Below are 22,049 nucleotides of genomic sequence, written 5' to 3'. Positions count from 1 at the left end.
ATCCATGTTGATAATTATTTTCGTTCCTAACCACCCAAACATGGCATCTTGTATTTTACCTGGCAGCCCTACATCGAAGTAAAGGGGTCCAAAATCAAGAATTGTGCATGAGAAATTACCAGAAGTTAGCTGTTGCTGGAACCTGAACTTTGTAAAGTTTGAGTCATTCAGGGAGTACTGAGGGATAAAACCTCAAAGGAGGGCAGAGACCAAGTCATAAATACTTACCACACTGTGTCAAATTACTTGGTGATTTTATATATCTATCAGTTGGGACACAACATGCCTCTTCCCTTCTTCCCAAGTCTTTAGCACAATGGTTTCCAAGCTGTAAATGAAGATTTCTACCCCATGGTTTTTTGCTTACTTAAGAATATTAAATATATGAATATCTTGAATATCATAAAACATTTACAAAATTGCCATTAAGATCAAAAAAATTTTTAAGTTTATTTATTTTGAGAGAGAAAGAGAGAGAATAGGGGAGGGGCAGAAAGAGAAGGAGAGAGAGAATCCTAAGCAGGCTCCATGCTGTCAGCGCAGAGCCTGATCGGGGCTCGAACTCATGAACCATGAGATCATGACCTAAGCCAAAACTGACTCGGACACTAACCCACCCAAGTGAGCCACCCAAGCACTCCAATATTGACTTTTTAAAAGGTTGAGATAAAGATAAAATACTTAAAATTTTATTTTATTAATTAACCATACAGCAAATTCCCTTTGCTCCATGAGAATACATTCATTAAATATGTCATTATTTTTTTGCTTTGTTTTGTTTTGGTTTAACAATATGTCCTATAGACATTTGATGATGTGGTTTTAAGTTTTATTTCATTTTCATAATTTATTTAACTAAAAAATAATTCATAAAGAGATGTTGATCCAAATAGAAGAATGACATTGTTAGCTGTTCTTGGTAAATAATAATACCTGTTTTTCATTCATATGCATTGGCTATACCAAAATTTTTGTTTCAATTCAGGTAATAATTTGTATTTTCTCATGTCATTTAATTATTTTTGTTAATTATTAAGGTATTGCATTTATGTATTTCTAGCAAAGAGTTCAAAACTTACTAAACTCATTTGGAAGATTAGAAAAGTCTGTTTTCAAGCTTTTAAAATGTGTAGATAATGAAGGTTTTTACTGACTACTCACTCTTTCAGCAAGCACATATTCAAGTAATAATGCTATCATTCTAGGCTAGAACAGTAAACACACAACAGACCAAAATTCCTGCCCTTAGATGGAGCTAGGCAATAAGCTGATAAACAAGTATAGTTAAAGTATGTTAGATGGTGATAAGCATTAAAGAGAAAAATAAAGCAAGGAAGAAGAATGGAGAGTGTTGGGAGTAGGTATTTTAGGGAGGCCAGGGAAGGCCTCATGGAAAAGTGATTTTTAAGTAAAGACCTGAAGGAAGTGAGGGCACATATCTGGGGAAGTATACCAGGCAAAGGGAACAGCCAGTTGCAAAGCTCTGAGGCAAAGTGTGCCTGGCCTCTGAGGCACAGCACTGCTGGGACTTGAGTGGAGCAAGTAAGGACAAGCGTACTGGGAAATGATGTCAGTGAGGCAATGGTAAAATGATGACCTTATAGGCCATTGTAGGGAATTTGGCTTTTATGCTGAGATATAGCAAATTATTAGATAGCTTTGAGCAAATGAGTGACATGATTTGACTTAGGTGTTAGTAAGGTGACTCAGGTTCCTGGGGGCAGTGGTGTGGTGCAGGAGTCAGGAGAGGAGTATGTGCCCGGAGGTTATCTGGGAAGCTGTAGCTCCAGTGTGGGATTAGATGAGAGCGGTTGGGACTCGCATGGTGGCATTGTAGACCATGAGAAGTGTTGTGTTCTTGATGAATTTGGAAGGTAGATCAAGATTTGCTGACATTAGTTGTGGCAAGTTGGAGACAGGGAGAATTCGAGGATCATTCCTCAAGGTAATCCTTTCATCGGTTTTCAACAACAAAATCACCTGATGGAAACCTCTCCAAGCACCCACTTTCAGAATACTATTTCCAGAGAATGAATTTCCTTGCAAAATAATTATCACTTATTGTTAAAGCATCAACTTTATAAGAAAAGTAAATAACAACTAGCTATGAGCAGAATTGCTATTTAGGAATTATTTTTGAAAAAAAATTAAACATGCTTTTTTTTCCACCAAAATATCTCTTCTGAAGTATATGACTGATAGTAGGCATCACTGAAGCAGTCATAATATTTTATTTTATTTTATTTATTATTTTTAAGTTTGTTTTTGAGAGAGAGAGAATAAGAGAGCACATGTGCATGAAGGGAGGAGAGACAGAGAGAGAGAACCCCAAGCAGGCTCCACACTGTTATTGCAGACCTGAAGTGGGGCTTGAACCCATAAGTGTGAGATCATGACTTGAGCAGAAATCAAGAGTCTGACACCTAACTGATTGAGCCACCCAGATGCCCCAATCATGATGTTTTAGAACACTTGTCTAGTTATAAGTGAAAAAATGTGAGGCAATTTAAATTTGACATCTCTTCTTGGTGCAGTGGTATGACAATAACCAAGCAACCACTGTGCATGCAGTGTAAAAGATGCTCATGATCACTCTTCATGTTATTACAAGGTTTTATAATGATTCTGCTAAATAATAATGCCAGTGACATTCTTGGTGCTCTTCTAGATTCAACTTTTCAATAATAGCTTGGTTATGAATAAGGCAATGATTGCATTTCATGTGTGGTACTAACTTTTCCAGGATTCCTTTAATCACTCCACTCAATCAGTGTATAGGTGCCCCATAAAACATTGTTTTTATTAGAGGACATGTATTTCTTCCACTGTACTCCTTTCTTTTAGTGGCTCACTAAAAAAGTACTTCTTTATGTATTTCATTATTGAGACAGAAACATCTATACTTTCATTGAATAAATAGTATGATAAATTTTACATATTGAATAATTTTAAATATTTATTTCCTCAAATTTCCATCAACATTTTCTTCAACTATTCACTAAGGAATCAATTTGATTGCCACATATTATCTGTGCATTACTTAATTATCAATAAATTACTAATGCAAGTGGCTGATTTTTGTCTATTATTTAAATCATTTTTTATGGTGTCAGAACAAATATTTCACAGATGGCATGTGGCTTTTTAAAAAAATTTTTTTAATGTTTAGTTTTGAGAGAGAGACAGAGCACAGGTTGGGGAGGGGCAGAGAAAAAGGGAGACACAGAATCCGAAGAAGGCTCCAGGCTCTGAGCTGTCAGCACAGAGCCCAACGCGGACCTCCAACTCATGAACCATGAGATCATGACCTGAGCCAAAGTTGGTCGCTTAACTGACTGAGTCACCCAGATGTCCAATGGTGTGTGGCTTTTTATTTTTTGTTTGACAATACTCATAACTGGAGTGCCTTGGTGGCTCAATTGGTTCAGTGTCTGACTCTTGATTTCAGCTCAGGTCATGATCCCCGTTGGGCTCCGTGCTGAGCATGGAACCTCCTTAAGAGTCTCTCTCTCCCTCAGCCCCTCTTCCCTGCTTATGTTCTCTCTCTAAAAAGAAAACAAACAAAAACAAAATATTCATTACTGTGTATTGTATTGAGTATCACTGTGACTTAATATCAGTGAAAAATATATAGAGATTTATATTCACATTCTGGAGACTTTAGATTTAATTAATTAATTAATTTATTTATTTTTAATAGTTTATTGTCAAATTGGTTTCCATATAACACCCAGTGCTTCTCCCCACAAGTGTCCCCTACCACGACCATCACCCCCTTCCCTCCCTCCCCCTCCCCCTTCAGTCCATTGTGGAGACTTTATTTTAAAATGTCTTGGCTATATTGTGTTGTTAGTTGCCCATTTAAGGCAGAATATGCATTAAAAATGAAGTTCACTCCTAAGAATAGTGGATGTAAGTCGGTAATTTAAATAGTTTTATTGATAGTTTCACATCTTGGGAACTGATGTCTTGTCAAATACTAGGTTAATACTGTTTTGACCTCATGGTGCTGGCAGAGAATTCATATTTGAGATTTTGGGGAACTGTGCAATGTCCCCGTGTTTATTTCTGTTATTCTGTAGATGTTTCTCTTAAAAAGAAAATAGTAAAAGCACAACTCTCATAAGCAAAATAGACCCTGTGCTTGTCTTTGGGAACAAAAATAGAGGAACTGAGGAGACTTAATCTGTCTGAAATCAGTGTTGTGGGGAGAAGACTCTTAGTTAAAAGAGTTGAGAATGAGCAGCTTTGGCTCTGGAGCCTTCTGAAGGGTTTATAAATATTACTAGACTTTTTCAAAGAACCAGCTTTTTGCCTTTGAAGACTTTACTTTTTCTAGTTCATTGATTTCTGCTTTTATTTTTTTGTTATTTACTTTTTCTTTCTTTGGATTTGTGTCTCTCTTTTTCTGATTCCTTGAGATAGACATATAAATGATTGATTTCTAAACTTTTTAATGTCACTTTACATTTCACCATTTTTTATTTCTTATTATTTCATCATTACTTAAGTCAAAATTTTCTAATTACGATTGTGATTTCTTCTCTCGCCCATTGATTATTTAGATGTGTACTATTTAATGTCAAACACTTGAGGATTCTCTGATTATCACTAGCTTAATTGATTTCTAGCTTAATTGAAAACATACTGTGCTGTATGTCAATTAATTGACAAGGGTGCTATGACAATTCAGTTAGGGAGGGAAAGTCTTTTCAACAAATGTTACTAGACCAAGTGGGAGGAAAATTAACCTCTTAACTCTGAATTATATCACAAACGAAAATTAATTTGAGATAGATAAGAAAACTAAATCTATAAAACTTCTAGAAAAAATATAGGAGAATATCTTTTTGGCTTTTAAGTAGACTTTAAACAGAGATTCTTCTTCTTTTTTTAAATAGTTTATTGTCAAATTGGTTTCCATATAACACCCAGTGCTCTTCCCCACAAGTGCCCTCCTCCATTACCACCACCTCCCTTCCCCCTCCCCCTCCCCCTTCAACCCTCAGTTCATTTTCAGTATTTGACAGTCTCTCAGGTTTTGCGTCCCTCTCTCTCCCCAACTCTCTTTCCCTCTTCCCCTCCCCCTGGTCCTCCATTAGGTTTCTCCTGTTCTCCTTTTAGACCTATGAGTGCAAATATATGGTATCTGTCCTTCTCCGCCTGACTTATTTCGCTTAGCATGACACCCTCGAGGTCCATCCACTTTGCTACAAATGGCCAGATTTCATTCTTTCTCATTAAGCATAGATTCTTAAAGGACACTGAAAGCACTAAACATAAAGAAAAAATTGGAGTTCATCAACATTAAAAACTTCTGATCAACAACGATACAGTTAGAAATTTTAAAGGAAAACCACAGACTGGAGAGAATATATGTAGTACATATATCTGACAAAGGACAGGGATCAGAATGTGTAAAGAATTCCTATAATTACCAATAATTAAAAACTGCAATTAAAAAATGGACAAAAGACTTATAACAAACATTGCATATAAAAAGATATTTAAAAAACTATTATTATTAGTCACCAGGGAGTTGCCAATCAAAACCTCACACTAGAATGACTCAAATGGAAAGTCTGCCAACACCAAATGTCGATGAGGCTGTGTAAATTGGAACTCCTTATTAATAATGAGAGTATAAAATGATACAGCCATTTTGATAAAATGTTTGGCAGTTTCTTATAAAGTTAAACATTTGTCAACTTTTAACCTAGGAGTGGAACTCCTAGGTGTTTATCCAAGAGAAATGAAAATATATGTTCACAAAGAGACTTGTACTAGAACATTTTTACCAGTGTTATTCTTAATAGCCCTAAAATGGAAACAACCAAATGTCCATTCAGAGGAGAATTTATTATAAGTTGTGGTATTTTCATACAATGGACTATGATTCAGCAATAAAAAGATGTAAACTAGTAGTGCTCTCAACAGTGTAGGTGAAACTCAGAGACATTATGCTGCATGAATAAAGCCAGACACAAAAGAGTACATTCTATGTGAGTCAATTTTTACGTAGTTCAGAAATAATGTATGGTAATAGAAATGGGTTTCTTTGGGTTGTAGCATTTGACTAAAAGGGACATGAGGAAACTTCCTGGAGTGATGGAAATGCTCTATATTATTATTTTGTTAGTGGTTACACATTTGGATTCCTTTATCAAACTGTATCAAATTGTACACTTAAAAATGTATTCTGAAATGCCTGGGTGGCTTAGTTGGTTAAGCATTCGACTCTTGGTCTCAGCTTAGGTCTCAGGGTTGTGAGTTCAAGCCCTGTGTTTGGCTCCCTACTGGACATGGGGAGTAGTGTGTTTTAGTGTATGTACATTTTATTTTGCTTTAAAAAAATTACTATTTTTACTATTTCTTGTGAATTTATATTATTTCAGAAGAGTAAGCTCAAAAAAGTACTCCATGGTTTCTATTTATTGAAATTTCCTGAAACTTATTTTATGACCCACACTTCTGCAATGTTTCATGTACACCTAGGAAGAACATGTAGTCACAGTTGTTGGGTGCAGTATTCTACACAGGTTACTAAGGCTGAGTTTTTTAATTGCGTTATTAAAATATTTTGTATCCTTATTCTTTGTCTTTTTTTTTTTTGCTTATTTTTGTGACTTAGATATGTGTAAAAGTATTTTATAATCTTTATAATTTTGAACATGTTAATCACAATTTTTAAAAATTTTTAAATATTTTATTCATTTTGAGAGAAAGAGAAAACACAGGTGGGGGAGGGTCAAAGGGAGAGAGGGAGACACAGAATCTGAAGCAGGTTCTAGGTTCTGAGTTGTCTGTCTAGAGCCTGATGTGGGGTTCGAACCCATGAACCATTAGATCATGACCTGAGCCAACATCAGAGGCTTAACTGATGGAGCCACCCAGGCATTCCACTGATCACAATTGTTTTAAAGATAATATCGCTTGGTCACCTCTGGGTTCTATTTTCATTGTCTCTTTCTTTCTTGACCCTATGCCCTGGTATACCCTGGTATTCAATTGTTGATTGAATATAGGACATTTTGTATAAAGAATCACAAATAATGTGGATGATGGTATCTCTCTCTACGGAGCTTATTTTGTTTCTGGTAGGCAGTCAGAGTAGGGGAGACCTCCTTAATCCAATGAGGGACTGAAGTGATTTGATTCCCAGCTTTGGTACTGTTTTGGTCCACTGTGTGTGCCTCTGGCAGCTGCTTTCTGCTTGGCTTCTCAGCAGCTTTGCCCTGTGCCTCTTAAAGATCAGTAGATATTTTGAAAGGAAAAGCAGTATAATGAGTTGCCTCAGTTTTGTTTCTCTTCTCCCTAAGATCTTGGCCTCTCATGTTATGGCTACCTTGGTAGCACTCTAGTGCCCTGAAACAAGTTTTAGATATATTTATCCAGCTTTTCTAGTTGTGTTCAATGGAAAGTTGGTCTAATACAAACTAGCCTCTCATAACCAGAACTGGGAATCCTTCTCTAAGCCCGTACTATCAACTCCTGGTCAGGGTCAGACACCCATTGTCATCCTGAGATTTGAAGACATTTCTTTCTGTATCATTGTCCCACAAAATTATCATCTTTTCTTTGGCTATGCAAAAGGCATATTTTGTAAGGATGCAGGTCTGAGCTTCCAGTTTCCCCTCTGACCTTGGAGGCCTAGGTGTCAGTTTCTCAGAATCATTAGACAATAAAAGGGCACACTTCGCCCAAGGCAGGAGGGACCACCCTTGTAACACCCAATCAGGAAAGGCCAGCTAACACCCTTAACATTTCTAAGGGCAGGCCTAAAGATGGAGGCTAAGACTAGTCCTACTAAGCCCTACGTGAGGATCCTGGGTCCACTCTGTAATTGGTTAAAGTTACTGCCAATGATGTTATGCTATAATGATTGGACCCCTGTACCTGTGTCACAATTTCCTGTAACTCCCCCTTGCCGAACCTATAAAGGCCCTACCCCCCCTTTGTTCAGGGCTCTCAGCATGGATCCACTGTGCCAGTAAAGTCTGTGAGCCCGAGCTAAGCCCGGCCAGCCTCAACTCATAATAAAGCCCTTTGCTTTTGCATGTGTGACTCGGTCTCCCTGGTGGTTTCTGGTTTTGGGGGACGATAATGAAAACTTGGGGTATAAAATTTGAATCTGGGGTTGTCTCCTGGATATTTCCCACATCCATTCCAGTTAAAATATACTGTCACTATGTCCCAGTTTTTATTCTGGTGTGTTTATAAGAGATTGTGCATGCCCTACCCCTAGGGAGCCCATTAATCTCATTAAGTCTGATTGGTATGCCTTTGCTACCTCTGAGGGAGGAAACAATCTAATGGTTACTGCCTTCAGTTCTCTATGTTGCGTTTGTGTCTTCTAGCTCCTTGAATTTTAGCTAAACTACCATGAGAAATAAATGTGAGAATTCTGTATAGAAGAAGGCCTTGGTATTCATGGCCATGATTCTTTCAGTCTCTTCAAAAGTAGAAACAGTTTCTAATAAATGCTTTTAAGAGTCTAGAATAAATTTAGGCTAAGGAATGAAAATTTGATATTATTAAACCTAATTGAAAATCTCAGCAAAAAGACCAAACCAAAACTCTTTTGTACTGACTTCTGCCAGAATGGAAAAGAGATTCATTTTGAAGTCTTCCCAAGAGGACTGAAGATATAAAGCTCTTGATGTTTTGTTTTTTTTCTCAACAGTTCACAAGAGCAGTGATTCCCAGATTTTCTCAACAATGTATCCCATTTCCTGAAACACTTAATCACTAATCTCCTTTTTACAAGAAGAAAATTTTGGTGGAGAGTTACCCAGCAAGGAAAGGATGTGTGGCTATTAAGATAGGTAAGTCATTTGTTTAGAGGGCAGGGAGGGAAGTAGCTTATGGAGAAAGTACTAAAGAGCATTTTATTTACTGTGAATGGGATTCTAGAAATGGATAGTATGCATTTCACTATCAAGTTTAAAAGATCCTTGTCACTGCTGACCTTCTAGATTTAATACTCAGCTCTTCTACTTACCAGCTGTGGTAACTTAAATTATCTTAGCCCCCTTTCCTTAATCTATATGAAAAAATTCATATGAAAAGCTTTTGCAAATGGGAGGATATAATATAAAAATGTAATTATCACTGTATTGTTTTGTTACTGTATAAAATTGTATGGAATAGTTAGTGGCCTTGTGTCTCGTGGTACATTTGGACCATAGAGCTTGATACTGTGAATTTGCGAACTCCGTCTTGAGTGAGAGGAGTGGAGGTCTTCCCCACTTGCCTCCTCTGAAGGAACAACATTATGCCATTCTCTTGTCTGCAGGTATCTGCTACTTTTTTGAAGTTGTGCAAAGGATGAAAGTTAAAGATAAGATAAAGAAAATAATTATCTGAGTTGTTATGGCAATCATTATTTAAGTATTTGGATACATTATTTCCTTTAGCCCATATACCAAGTCTTATAACATGGAGGTTATCTATACCATGACATTTTTCCTTAAGAGACAGAATTCCTTGGGGCACCTGGGTGGTTTGGTCAGTTAAGCATCCCAACTCTTAATTTTGGCTCAGGTCATGATCCCACAATTCATGAGTTTGAGCCCCATGTCAGACTGTGCTGACAGTGTGGAACCTGCTTGGGATTCTCTTTCTCTCTCTCTCTCTGTCTCTCACGCGCCCCCCCCTCTCAAAATAAATAAACATTTAAAAATGTGTATATGGGGTGCTTGGGTGGCTCAGTTGGTTAAGTGTCCAATTCTTGGTTTTGGCTCAGGTCATGATCTCACAGGTTTGTGAGGTCGAGCCCCACATTCATTGGGTTCTGTACTGACAGTGCAGAGCCTGCCTAGGATTCTTTCTCCCCTACTCTCTCTGCCCCCCTACCACTCATGCTGTCTCTGTCTACTTAAAAATATATGTATATAAAGAGAATTCCTTAGTGAGTTACTTAACAGAAGATATAAACCATTCTGATTTATCATAATTTGGAAGATATTATTGTATGGTAGAAATTTGAAGTTTTTAATTTTTTCTGATATTTTATGGTACACATGTACAGTTCTGTAATAACAAAGTTATTAATTAAAAATAAATAATGGATTTGAAAATAACTTTGTCAAGTACCTGTTATGAACTAGGTACTGTTTTAGATGCTTGTTCATGTCAGTGAGCAAAACCTGAAGATCCCTGCCCTCATGGAGCTTATGTTCTGGCATAGAGGGAGACAGATAATAAGTACTGCATGTAATAGAGAAATAAATAAATTACTAGGCTATTAGAAGCCAATAAGAATATGGAAAATAGAAAAAGAAATGCTGAATAAGGGGAATTGGGAGTGCCGGGTGGCATAGGAGTACAGGTTGCTGTGTTAAATGGAGCAGCCAGGGTGGGCTTCACTGAGGAAAGACAGGAAGGAGGACTTCACCCTGGGTGTGTTCTAGGCGGAGGAAGCAGCCAGTGCGAAGACCCTAAGGAGTGAACATGGTGGGGTGTTTCAAGCACAGTCTCCTCACAGGAGGCCGGTGAGCGGGGGCAGAGGGGGCAGGGCAGCAGGGGGAGGTGGGTCCAGAGAGGCAGTGTCCGCTCCAGGGGAAAATTACCTTGTTTTTCTTCTGTCCTACTTGGTTGATTCTGTGTGTGTTTCCCCTGCATTTAACACACACACACACGTGCGTGCGCGCACACACACACACTCTATAAATACATATATAAATAAAACCTCCCGCACTGTATTAGTTTCTTAGGGCTGCTGTAACAAGTACCACGAACTGAGTGGCTTGAAATAACAGAAATTTATTTTCTCACAGTTCTGCCCCCAGAAGTCTAAAATCAAGAGAAGGCTATGCTCCCTCTGAGACATAAAGGGGAGAATCCTTTGCCTCTTCACAGCTTCTGGTGATAGCCATAGATCCTTTTGGCTGCTGTGTCACTTCAGTCCCTGTCTCTGTCCTCACATGTCATTCTCCTTGTGTATTTGTGTCTCCACATGGCTGTCTTTCCTTTTCTTAGAAAGACAACAGACGTACTAGATTGAGGACTGTACTCCAGTATGATCTCCCCTTAACTAGTACACTTACAATGACCCTATTTTCAAATAAGGTCATATCCTGAGGTACTGAGGGTTCGGACTACAGTACACCTTTTGGGAGGCGCAGTTTAACCTGTAACTGTAATAAACAGGCGTTACTATTCGCATCTCACTGGTGGAGAAATAGGCTCAGAAAGCTTCAGTGACTCACCTAAAGTCAGCGTCCATAAGCAGAAGAGCCAGATTATTACAGCTCAACTTGTACCACTGTGGCAGTGATACGAGGAAGGAGGTGACCGGAATTGTTGTGGCTGAGGACAGGAATCGTACACGCACAGCACTGCTTAACCTCAGGGTAGCTCAAAACTATGCCCTGTCTCAGCATTCCTGTCAGAGGGAAAATAGATGCCCCTCTATAACCCACTCCCCATTTTGTGTTTCATTCCATAGCACGACAAACATAGGAAGCAGATGCTACTTCTCTCTTTTCAGAATTTTTCAGGAAAGTAATACTGTAATTTCTGTGGTGTATAGAACGTTTTGTGACAGGATCACATGGGTTTTTCTCCCACAACATAGGAAAACATAACATGGCTCTCTGAGTCAGTTGGCATATTGCAATAGAATTAGGGGATTTTGAAAGCATCAGATATATTTTGTTTTGTCATTATATTTAAAAATTCTTACTTAATATGAAGCTTGTCTAGCCATTTGTGAGCCAGAAATCAGTGCTAGAGCCTTATTTTTAGGCTTAGTCTTGAGGGTTACACCTGAGAAAAGGAATGATACACCAAAGCAGAACCACACACTTTTCTGTGAGTCACAGTGAAGAGTGACATCCCTGGGTCAGGCTAAATGTGGATAAAGCCACCAAAGGCAGTATTCTCAGAGGAATGTCTAGATCTTTGTAAAGAAAAAAAAATATCCCAAAGCTATGTGTTAAGTCTGGGTGGTGAGACAAAGTGTGGTTAGAGTAAAAGTCATAAGGTTAAAACCAGAAAAATTAGAGCTATGTCAAGAAGTAGAATGTGAGACAAATGGAATGGTTCAGCAAGTTGGTTGGGTGAAGACTTGGGAGGCCTGCTTGTCCGTGGCCTTGACTGCATGGTGTGGGGTGGGAGAGGGGAGGTGTTGGGTAAGACTGGGCAGCCCCCTTCCTACTTTTAAATATAGTTGTTAGCCATTTTTTGATGTTACATAGTCTTGTAGTTTCTTCTCAAAGCCATTTCTTTTAACTTCTGTGCTCAAAATGTTTGTATTCCTGCTAAGTTCTCAGGCTTCTTTTCGCTTAACCGCTGACTGCTTTGGATCTGTGTGTTGAAGCATATATTCTTCTTAGTATCAAAAAAGAAAGGAAAAACTGCCTCCCTTCCAAAGATGCTTCTACTCTGTTAAAATTAATTTCCTTTGACTCTGAAAGAGTGTGGCAAGAGCAAGGTCTTTATATTTTTCTAATGAATGAAAATGACCCATAGTCTTTGTCTCATGTCCCCAGAATGTAGCAAGTCACCTGGGTCTGGTGTGGGGTGCACCCCATGGACGTTGGATCATCTAGTACTATGATGAACACTTGCTCTTGCTGTTGCTGCTGCTGCTACTTATCAAGGGCCAAGCATGTCAGGGGTCATTGGTTTGAATTACTTCCCTGTGACAGACATTCTGGGAATATACTAGGCTTTTCATAAGAAAGGCCGAAAGGTGACAAGTATTAGAACTTAGAGACCTACTTAATCCCTCTTATCACTGTGGAATGGGAATAAAATCCTTCTTATTTCCCAGCAATGGTAGATTGTTGAGCAATGCAAAATACTGAGGTCCTCAATTATAAAACATTTAGTTATAAAACATTTATTCTTTGTAATTCAGGTGAAACTCACATAACATAAAGTGAACAATTCAGTGGCAGTTAGTACATTCAGAACATTTTTATCACCCCCCGAATTAAACACTGTACCCCTGAAGCACTTATTCTCCATTTCTCCTTCCCCTCAACCACTGACAGCCACCAATCTGCTATCGCTAGGGATTTTACTATTGTAGCTATTTAATATATATAGAATCATATAATATGTGACTTTTTCTGTCTGGTAATACATTTGTTTTTAAATGCAGGTCATTGTTTTTTGGGTTTTTTTTTTTTTTCAATTTCCTCCTGTTGTAACACTGGGGAACCTGGAATGCTGCCTGAGTGTTCACACACTCCTAATTATGCCCTCGAAGCAAAACCTCCTTAGGAATACCTGCTTCACTTCACTGCGGGTGCGTTTCTCTTCATGAGACAACTCGCAGTTTAGAATTGAGTTCCTTAATTTGCAAGGATGTGAAGAATTTGTACTTCAGGACAGATCCCCTTTGGCATCTTTCCCTCTACCTCCAATTTCTGTCATTGTCTAGTGGACTCAACACCAATTTATCCCATCATCCAAATGAACCTGTAATTGATACTTTGGCATCAGGATAGCTAGAGATTACATTGCTAGCTAAGCAACAAAGCATAGTCTCCTCCACCCCAGGGAGTGGAATAATACCAGCTGTTGAAGATGAAAATTTGAGAAATACTTTACACTCATCTTTTCAGGAGGCTGATCATCCTGCCTCCTCCCTTCTCTCCCCTGCGAAATAGAGGCTGCTCGGGGAGGGCTGTAGCAGCAGAGGCTTGAAATGAGATTCCTCTATCTGCCAGACGTAACCGGAGATGCATTGTGCAGATGAAGCTGGCAGAGAAATGGGGAGCTGGATGACAGAGTTCTGAGGGCACCAAAATTCTAGTTAAATCCTTTTGTGGGAGCAAGAGAGCCTGCTGGTCCAATGATGCAGAACCCAAGAATTAGATTGGCATAGAGCTAGTGCTTTCAGCGGATGCAAACTCTGTAAGTCTCTGTTCTGTAGACCCCCTGGGAGTGGGATGACAGTGAAATACAGGACAGATTATGACTTGCTGCCCTCAGATGGTGGTTATCATGTATGGTATTGTGTGCCAAGTATGACTGAAACATCAACTTTCTGCTCTAAAAATGCACTACCAGGGACCTGAGAATACTACCTTTAGAGTAATACTCAGTTGACAGTGTTTACCAGTGACAAGGATGGGGCATTTTTGTTCATTTCCTTCCCTTCTCTTTCTTCCAACCCCTTCTTTTTATCTCTTCCAATCTCCCTCCCTCCGTGAACATGTATGGAACTTGTTATGTGCCAGACTCTGCGCCAAGACCTGACTATGAACTATGACCTTGCCCTCCTTTCCATTATCTCCTCTCTGCACTTTCTTCTGCAGCTGCCAAGAGTTATAAGTAGTTGTTTGTTGTCTGTCTCCTGTAAAAGGAAGTAGCTTCTAAAGGCCAGAGTCCTTGCCTTTGAATCTAACATTGCCCTAGCAAAAGTTTATGGAATTAAATCCAGATATGTAAGCAGATAACCGTATAAAATGTGATTAGTGATATATGAGAGAGTTCTGCACAGAGTGCTGGCAACCACAAAGGGCAGAGTAAACAACTGCCACAGGGAGCCGCAGGGCCTCCCAGACTTGTCATTTGAGCTGCCTTGAAAGATGAGCAGGTGTTTGCCAGACAAACAGGGGCGGGGGCACACAATCTCCAGAGGTCACACCTACATGAATGTATTTCTCGGGAGGAGCCCTGAGATCCTCTAAATCCTGCCCTTTCTTTAATGAACAGTCAGAAAATAAGTGTTTGATTTACCACTCTTTTTGGTTCAAACCAATGGACAGTGCAGGCATCTCTTCCAGAAGGTGATACGCCTTGTTTCTTCAAGGGCCTAAAGGCCCCTCCCCCACCAAAAAATTGTTGTTGAATTACTTCCCTCTAAGATGCCACATGTTTTAATCTTCCTTTTCCATGTTGAAATAAATGTTTAAGAAAAGTCTTTTTCTAAATCAGTTTGAGTGGAGCCAAGATTTCACTTCAGTAATCCTTTCACCATTTCAACAAACGTATGCCAAATACCTCCACTGCTCTAGAGACGAGGCTTACAAAGAACAAGCGGACAAAAGGAGACTAAAGCTGACATGAAACAGGAAGCTAAAGTAACACAGAAATGCCCTCCCTTTACCATTACCATTAAAGCCTAGTCTTCACGCACATAGGGTTGGTATTGAAACTTTTTGCAACAGATGACTCCAGTTCTGAACAGAAGTTTAGAGGTCCAAGGAATAATCAGAAAGCTATAGCCTGGGGTGCCTGGGTGGCTCAGTCAGCTGAGTGTGTGGCTTTGGCTCAGGTCATGATCTCACAGGTTGTGGGTTCGAGCCCCATGTCTGGCTCTTTGCTGACAGCTAACTGAGAACCTGGAGCCTGCTTCAGATTCAGTGTCTCCCTCTCTCTCTGACCCTCTCCTGCTCCCGCTGTCTCTCTCTGTCTCTCGGAAAAAAAATAAATAAAAAAAAAAAAAAGAAAGCTATATCCTTATCACTAGGAAGATTTACCAGGAAAAGCAAAAAACATCTGTAGTCTAAACTTTACTGGGTACATATTTTAGGGAGCCTCAGAAAGTCCATTCCATGCAGAAAAATACCCCAAAGAGAGCATTTGAGATAAAATTTTATATTAAGTGTTTGGTTGTATATACCTCTGTATTTTATGTATGTATGTATTTTTATTTTTTATTTTTTATTTGAGAGAGAGCACAAGCAAGGGAGAGGGGCAGAGGAAGAGAGAGAGAATATTAAGCAGGCTCCTTCCTCAGCTCCATCCCACACCCTGGGATCATGATCTCAACCAAAATCAAGAGTTGGATGCTTAACCAACTGAGCCACCCAGGCACACCTCCCCCTCCCATAAATTTATAATTCTGATTATCGCACAGACAAGGATATGGTTTACCAAGATGAATCTTGCTTTCCCCAGTAGGGAAAACGTCGTCCTTGGGTCAGGTGGTGCCTGTAATAGATAAGGTTGCTTACCCTGATACCACCAGGGTAAGCAGTGCCCTTCTTTTCTTCCCTCTCTTCCCATCGCCATCAGCCTAGCTTCCCTCAAAAGACAAATTCAAGGGACACCTGGGTGGCTCAGTTGGTTAAGCATCCAACTTTGGCTCAGGTCATGATCTTGTAATTCATAAATCTGAGCCCTGTGTCAGGCTCTGTGCTTACAGCTTGGAGCCTGGAAACAACTTCAGATTCTGTGTCTCTCCTTCTCTCTGCCACTCCCCTGCTTACACACACTCTCTCTTTCCCTCAAAAATAAACATTAAAAAAAAAAAGCAAATTCAAAGGCCAGCTCTTTCAGAATTCATTCTCTAACCTTCCCCTTCCTGAAAATGATGGATTTTTTTCCCTCCAAACTTCACAGCCCATCCTGCCCCCATATATATACACAGAACTTAATGTTTTCTACCTGGTTTACACTTTTTGGTAAATATGTCATATCCCATATTACATAATTTCCTTGGAGTCAGTAATATTTTCTTTCATATCTTTGTGTCTCACCTCCTTGTCCCTAATCCCAATACCTATCACAATGTAAACCTAAATTGGACACTCAATAATAATTCAGTGAAACAGCATCAGTGAATGGAATTTCAGTCTAGATAAATGAGTGTCTGCATCTCTTCTGGATACCATCATCTGTAGATAAATCCTTGGAGCATTGTTTCCCAAAGTAGGCTCCATGAATAGTACTGTTAAACAGTCCTTAAAAGGCTTATGGTTAAGTAGTTTTGGCAAATTCTAGTTTTAACAAAATTAAACAAAATTCTTTATCGTAGGACTTCTCAGAACGTAGGCGCTGAGAGGGCGATAAAGTGAATGATGTTCCCCTAGTTATTTGATCACAGAAACCTTGATAATTTTTCTCAAGATGTATATTTGTTTCCTATTGCTGTTGAAACAAATTACCATGAAGTTAGTGGATGAAAACAATGCATGTTTTTTGCTTTACAGTTCTGGAGGTCAGAGGTCTAAAATGAGGCAGTAGGGCGGTGTTCCTTTTGAATGCCCAAGGGCAGAATCCCTTTCCTTGCCTTTTCTAGCTTCTGGAGACTGCTGCCTTCCTTAGTCTGTATGTGGTTTCTTCCTCCACTTCAAGGCCAACAATGTAGTGTAGGGGTGGAAAAATGTTCCCTTCTAGGTTCTCTGCCTGGTTTAATAATGAAATGGATATAAGATAGATTAACGGGAGAACAAAAAATTTAATTTCATATGTACAGTAGCCCCCAAAAATATGAAACTTGAAGAAGTGACCAAAGCAGGAATCTTCTATACCTCGTAGGCAAACAATAAATTTGTGAAGAATTGACAAAACAAAGAGGTTTGGGCTTGGGGTACTATTTTAGTGAAAAAGTAACAAAGTTTGTTTATTTATCCTCTTGGTCCTGACTTGCCTCTCTGCTAATAAGGATGCCTTCTAACCTCCTGGGACAGGGAGGGTACCTTTCACATAAGAAAGATTTAAATCTTTCCTTCAGGGAGAGCACAGGAGAGTCAAGAGTGTCCTTCTTTAATTCAAAATAATCAGTATGCCAAAATAGCATACTTTGAGGCGGATTATTCTGCTCCCTTCATTAGAATCTTCTGATCTGGGGCGCCTGGGTGGCTCAGTCGGTTAAGCCTCCTGCTTCGGCTCAGGTCAGATCTCAGGTTCGTGGGTTTGAGCCCCGCGTCAGGCTCTGTGCAGACAGCTAGCTCAGAGCCTGGAGCCTGCTTCTGGTTCTGTGTCTCCTTCTCTCTCTGCCCCTCTCCCTCTTATGCTGTATCTCTCTCTGTATTAAAAATAAATAAAACATTTAAAAAAATTTAAAAAAAAAAGAATCTTCTGATCTTTCTCTGACCTCTGCTTCTGTCATCATACCTCCTCCTGTGACTCCTTGAATTCTTGCTTCTCTTGCAAGGGTGGTTGTGATCACATTGGGCCTACCTAAAAAATCCAAGATAATCTTCCCATCTCAACATCATTAGCTTATTTACATCTGCAAAGTCTCTTTGCTAAGAAAGGTAATGTATTGATGGTTCTGATGACTAGAAAGGGGCCATCTCTGAGTGGCTGTTACTCTCCTACCTCAGGACATGCGTTCTGTAGCAGCACTGAGCATTTAGGGGAATAAGCCCTTACTTCCTCAATGAAGATCTGGGTGAAATTTCACAACCACCACTTACAATATTATTTCTAAAGAAAAAATGAATTGTGAGTTGTCATACAAAAAAATTCATATCTCTTCCACAGCCTTGGATAAACTTACGAACTCTTTGTATAGTAACCGTAGCGGTTATAACAGTAAAGACCACTAGTTGTCTTCCTACATGTGAGCCTCTTTAAGCAAATGTCAGAAATGAAATATGAGGTTAATAATGTTGTGAAGACTTGTGGGAAGAGATTGACCATGAGGAAGAGCAGAGAAATGAAATGAGAGATGTAGAGAAACCTGACGGAATAAAAAAATGACTTGAAGTCTGCCATGTCATGTTTAAAAGATTTTGGGAGCAAAGAAACATAAACAAGCATTGTTATGCAGAGGAAAACAAAAAACCTAAGGAAAATATTTGATTTCAAATAAGGAAAAGACTTTTTCCTGGTCTCAAAAGTGTGAGCCTTTTCTTATAAAATACAGGCATGAGAGATCTTTGAAACTCCATGTAGAATTCTGATCTCAGACCTTAGGGAGAAGTGCTGTAAGACTGACTAATGCCAGCCTCCCTTCACCCCACACAGACAGCACTGTCTCACAGGACTGTGAGTTCCTCCAGCGCAGGGACAATGTCGGTTAATCTTTGCGGTCCCAGCCCCAGCATATAGTTGAGCGTATTGCCAGGATGTTTGTTGAGCACCAAGCAGAATAATCACATAGATAGTTCCTTCCTGCATATCACAGCACTGATTCATTTGGAGGAAATCATGTTTAAAAAAACTGACAAGAGGGGCGCCTGGGTGGCTCAGTTGGTTAAGCCTCCGACTTTGGCTCAGGTCAGATCTCAACGTTCGTGGGTTCAAGCCCCGTGTCAGGCTCTGTGCTGACAGCTCAGAGCCTGGAGCCTGCTTCAGACTCTGTATCTCCCTCTCTCTCTGCCCCTCCCCCTCTCATGCTCTGTCTCTCTCTGTATCAAAAATAAATAAAACATTAAAAAAATTTAAAAAACTGACAAGAGAAAGGGTATATTAGAAAAGAGAAATAAGTATAATATGTTGAGATTTCCATAGGCCATATCTAAAGATTTTCTTCATTCCCAAATCGTTCATTTTACTACAGCAGGTAATTTTCCACCAAAAAAAAAAACAACCCTCCAACATACATTATAAGTAGAGAACAATAAACCCATATTGGGATTGGGATGTTGGGATTGAGTTATGAAATCATTCTTCAATCAAATTGCAAATTGTTACTTGTTCTGTGGCTACTTTTGGTATACATAATCTCAGGGAATGCCTTGCAAATAATAAAATTGGCAAATACTAAATCAAAGAATTCTTTTAGCCTACTGTGTTTTATTTAGAAGGTCAGGAAGAAAAATATATTTTTTGTATTCTAATACTGGAGCATTCTGCATCTTGCCTCTGTTAAGATTATAGATTTTCTGAGGACAGATTATGATTTGTATTTCATTTTTGGTTCCCAGTTTGTATAGTTCAGTATTGTACTCTTTGTGGGCACTCAGTTAATAGTTGATAACTTGGATCAAATGGGAAAATATACCAATATGAGCACTGTAAAAGTCAGTGTGGGAAGGTATAAAATGACTAGAGACAGTTCTCATATAGAGTGAATGATACGGATACATTTTCCCAACTCTTGGCTAACATATCCCACCATTAGATGGGTAGATTGTAAAAGACAAATTCACAGACAATACTTTGCAGTATACAGTAGCAATAGATCTTACAAAAGAAAACAAGTAACTGATTTTAGCCTAATCCAACAGAGGACATTTCTAAGTCAGGCCCAGAAAATTGCATTCAAAAGCAATATTGTGGCATTCACAGCATTATGACAGCAGTAACAAAAAGTAGTGAAGCTTTAAAATATCCCGTTCTTTAGTGATGATGGAATTTAAGATTACCACTAACAAATTAATTGAGCTAAGAAGTAGCTAAGAAACAGATACATAAAAGGAATGAATCTAAATTGAAAAAAGAATCACTAATATAGTTTATGTTTTAGAAATACATGAAAATGAAAAGTAAAACTATGGGAAATAGGACTAGTTCTGTGAAAGTGAATGGACCTTCCAGTGGTTCAAACCTCTTGGATAGATCTAGCCAAGTGTAAATAGAGAAGTGACATTTATGTTGAGATTTTGCTGATTGTCATAGCAATAAATTCAGTAACATTAGGAGAGAGAAGTCATAAATTTAGGCATTTTTGAAGGAAGAGACGTTTAGTTGTAATGTTGATAAAAACCATAAGAAAAGTATTCAGTTTCATGTTTCTACTTGAGACTTTTCATGGATGATGTGATTCCTTTAAAAGAATAAGACCTTGGAAAGGAAGAGGTTGTGAAAAGTATATTTTGAGTTGAAGGAGATGCTCCATACTGTGACATAGAAGTAGGGAGAATATATTGCTTGCTTAGTATAGCCCCGGTGCCAGGATATAGGAGTTTCAGGGCAAAACATGGCTATAAACATGTAGGGGAAAGATGCACAAATGCTTTACGGCAAAATGTTGTAAGAAACCGCTGATAAAAGCTATATAAATCACACAGTTCAAACATGTGGTTGGTATTTGACAAAGTGTATGAAAAGTAAAAAAAAAAAAAAAAAATGTTCTGATATTAAGACAGTTCAGGTGATTACTTATACCAAGTAGGAAGGTGGAGGCTATAAGAATCTTATCAGTGTAGCTGAAAAAGCACATGGAATTTAATCTTGCTAAAGGAATAGAACTTAAAATGGAAACTTGTTATATTTGGCAAAGCAGGAGGGTAAAAATCAACTTTATATAAATTTAAACATTTCAAAAATTTTTTGCCTTAGTTTGTCAATCCAGGATAGTTTTTTTCCTAATGAACAACCACTGGGAGAATGAATATTTGCAAAAAATGTTGAGCTACTTAGAAAATCATAAGAACAAAAGAAAACATCATCATGATTATTGTTATATTTTATAAATCTATTATTCTCTTAGCTTAAAAGAATTATGAGAAATTAGACTGTAATAACAACACAAATCTCTGAAAATTAGTGAGCATTTTGAAACAGAAGAGATAAGATATGAGAGAGTTGTAAATATGGCAAGATAGAGGTTTCTTCATTTTTTGGTAATTATGTGGTTTCATCTAGTATAAACACTGCCCCTATTAACAGTGAAAGGGAAAGCGTCCGTGAACTAATCCTACCTTTCCTTTTCAGGTGTGAGGAGTGCAGTAAATTTCTCTCTCTTGGCAGGGGTCAGCAGTTTGATGGAGACTGTAATTCTGTGAATGTGCAATTTTTATAGACTGTGAAATGCAATAATAATTTCAGTGTTTTATTACAGGTATCACTTTGTTTTCCTCCATCTGTTCCATTTTATTACAAATTATATGCATCAACATGATAAAGGTAATGTGCTTTCTTTCACGGAAGTGGAAGATACAGGACAGAATTGATAATTTAAGTGTGGGGCACTTTTTTTTTTTCCGATTTCATAAATCTGGTGCTCACAGATTGCCTGCTGTACTTTTTATTTTCAGTAACATTTAAACAAAATCATGGCCATGGAGGAAATTAAACTTACACAGAAAGTCCCTAATGAGGCTCTGAGTGCTGTTGTTTCAGGTACGACCCAGAGTGCCTACTCTGAGTGGCAAATTAAAGAGACAAAAGCCATCTTTTCCTTATTGCTTTTAGTGTACAGAAATGCTTGGATTTAACTACAAATCACTTGTACAACGACCTCAACTGTCGGGACACAGTCAAGCAAAGGCAGCTCAAACAGATGCTGTTCAGTTTCCAAACTCCTGGGGGAGCTTCTTAGGCTTTTGCTTGGCACCTGGTGATTCTTTCTGTACATATAATTCTATCCTTCTTGATTATCTAATCTCCTATTTAACAGACACAAGAAGCATAAATTTAAAAGGAAGAATTATGAGACCTAATAAGAAGTGACAGCTGTACATGTGAAA

At 38.6% G+C, this 22,049-nt stretch overlaps 1 protein-coding gene across 2 annotated transcripts in view; it reads left to right on the top strand.

The window, feature by feature from the left end:
• The window catches only part of KIAA1211 (KIAA1211 ortholog), a 259,149-nt gene that overhangs the window by 118,441 nt on the left and 118,659 nt on the right, over positions 1-22,049 (top strand). The window contains exon 1 of one of the 2 annotated variants that reach the window (XM_029945593.1): positions 8,783-8,825. The exons of the other annotated variant lie outside the window; for it this stretch is intronic. The gene's annotated coding sequence lies outside the window, so the exon portion shown is untranslated. Of the gene's footprint in view, positions 1-8,782; positions 8,826-22,049 lie in introns of those variants that run through there. 2 annotated transcript variants of the gene reach the window in all.

Source organism: Suricata suricatta, chromosome 1, assembly GCF_006229205.1.
Source record: "Suricata suricatta isolate VVHF042 chromosome 1, meerkat_22Aug2017_6uvM2_HiC, whole genome shotgun sequence".
NCBI lineage: Eukaryota > Metazoa > Chordata > Mammalia > Carnivora > Herpestidae > Suricata > Suricata suricatta.
The sequence above is the reverse complement of the archived record's forward strand: the minus strand, read 5'-3'. Positions and strand labels throughout refer to the sequence as shown.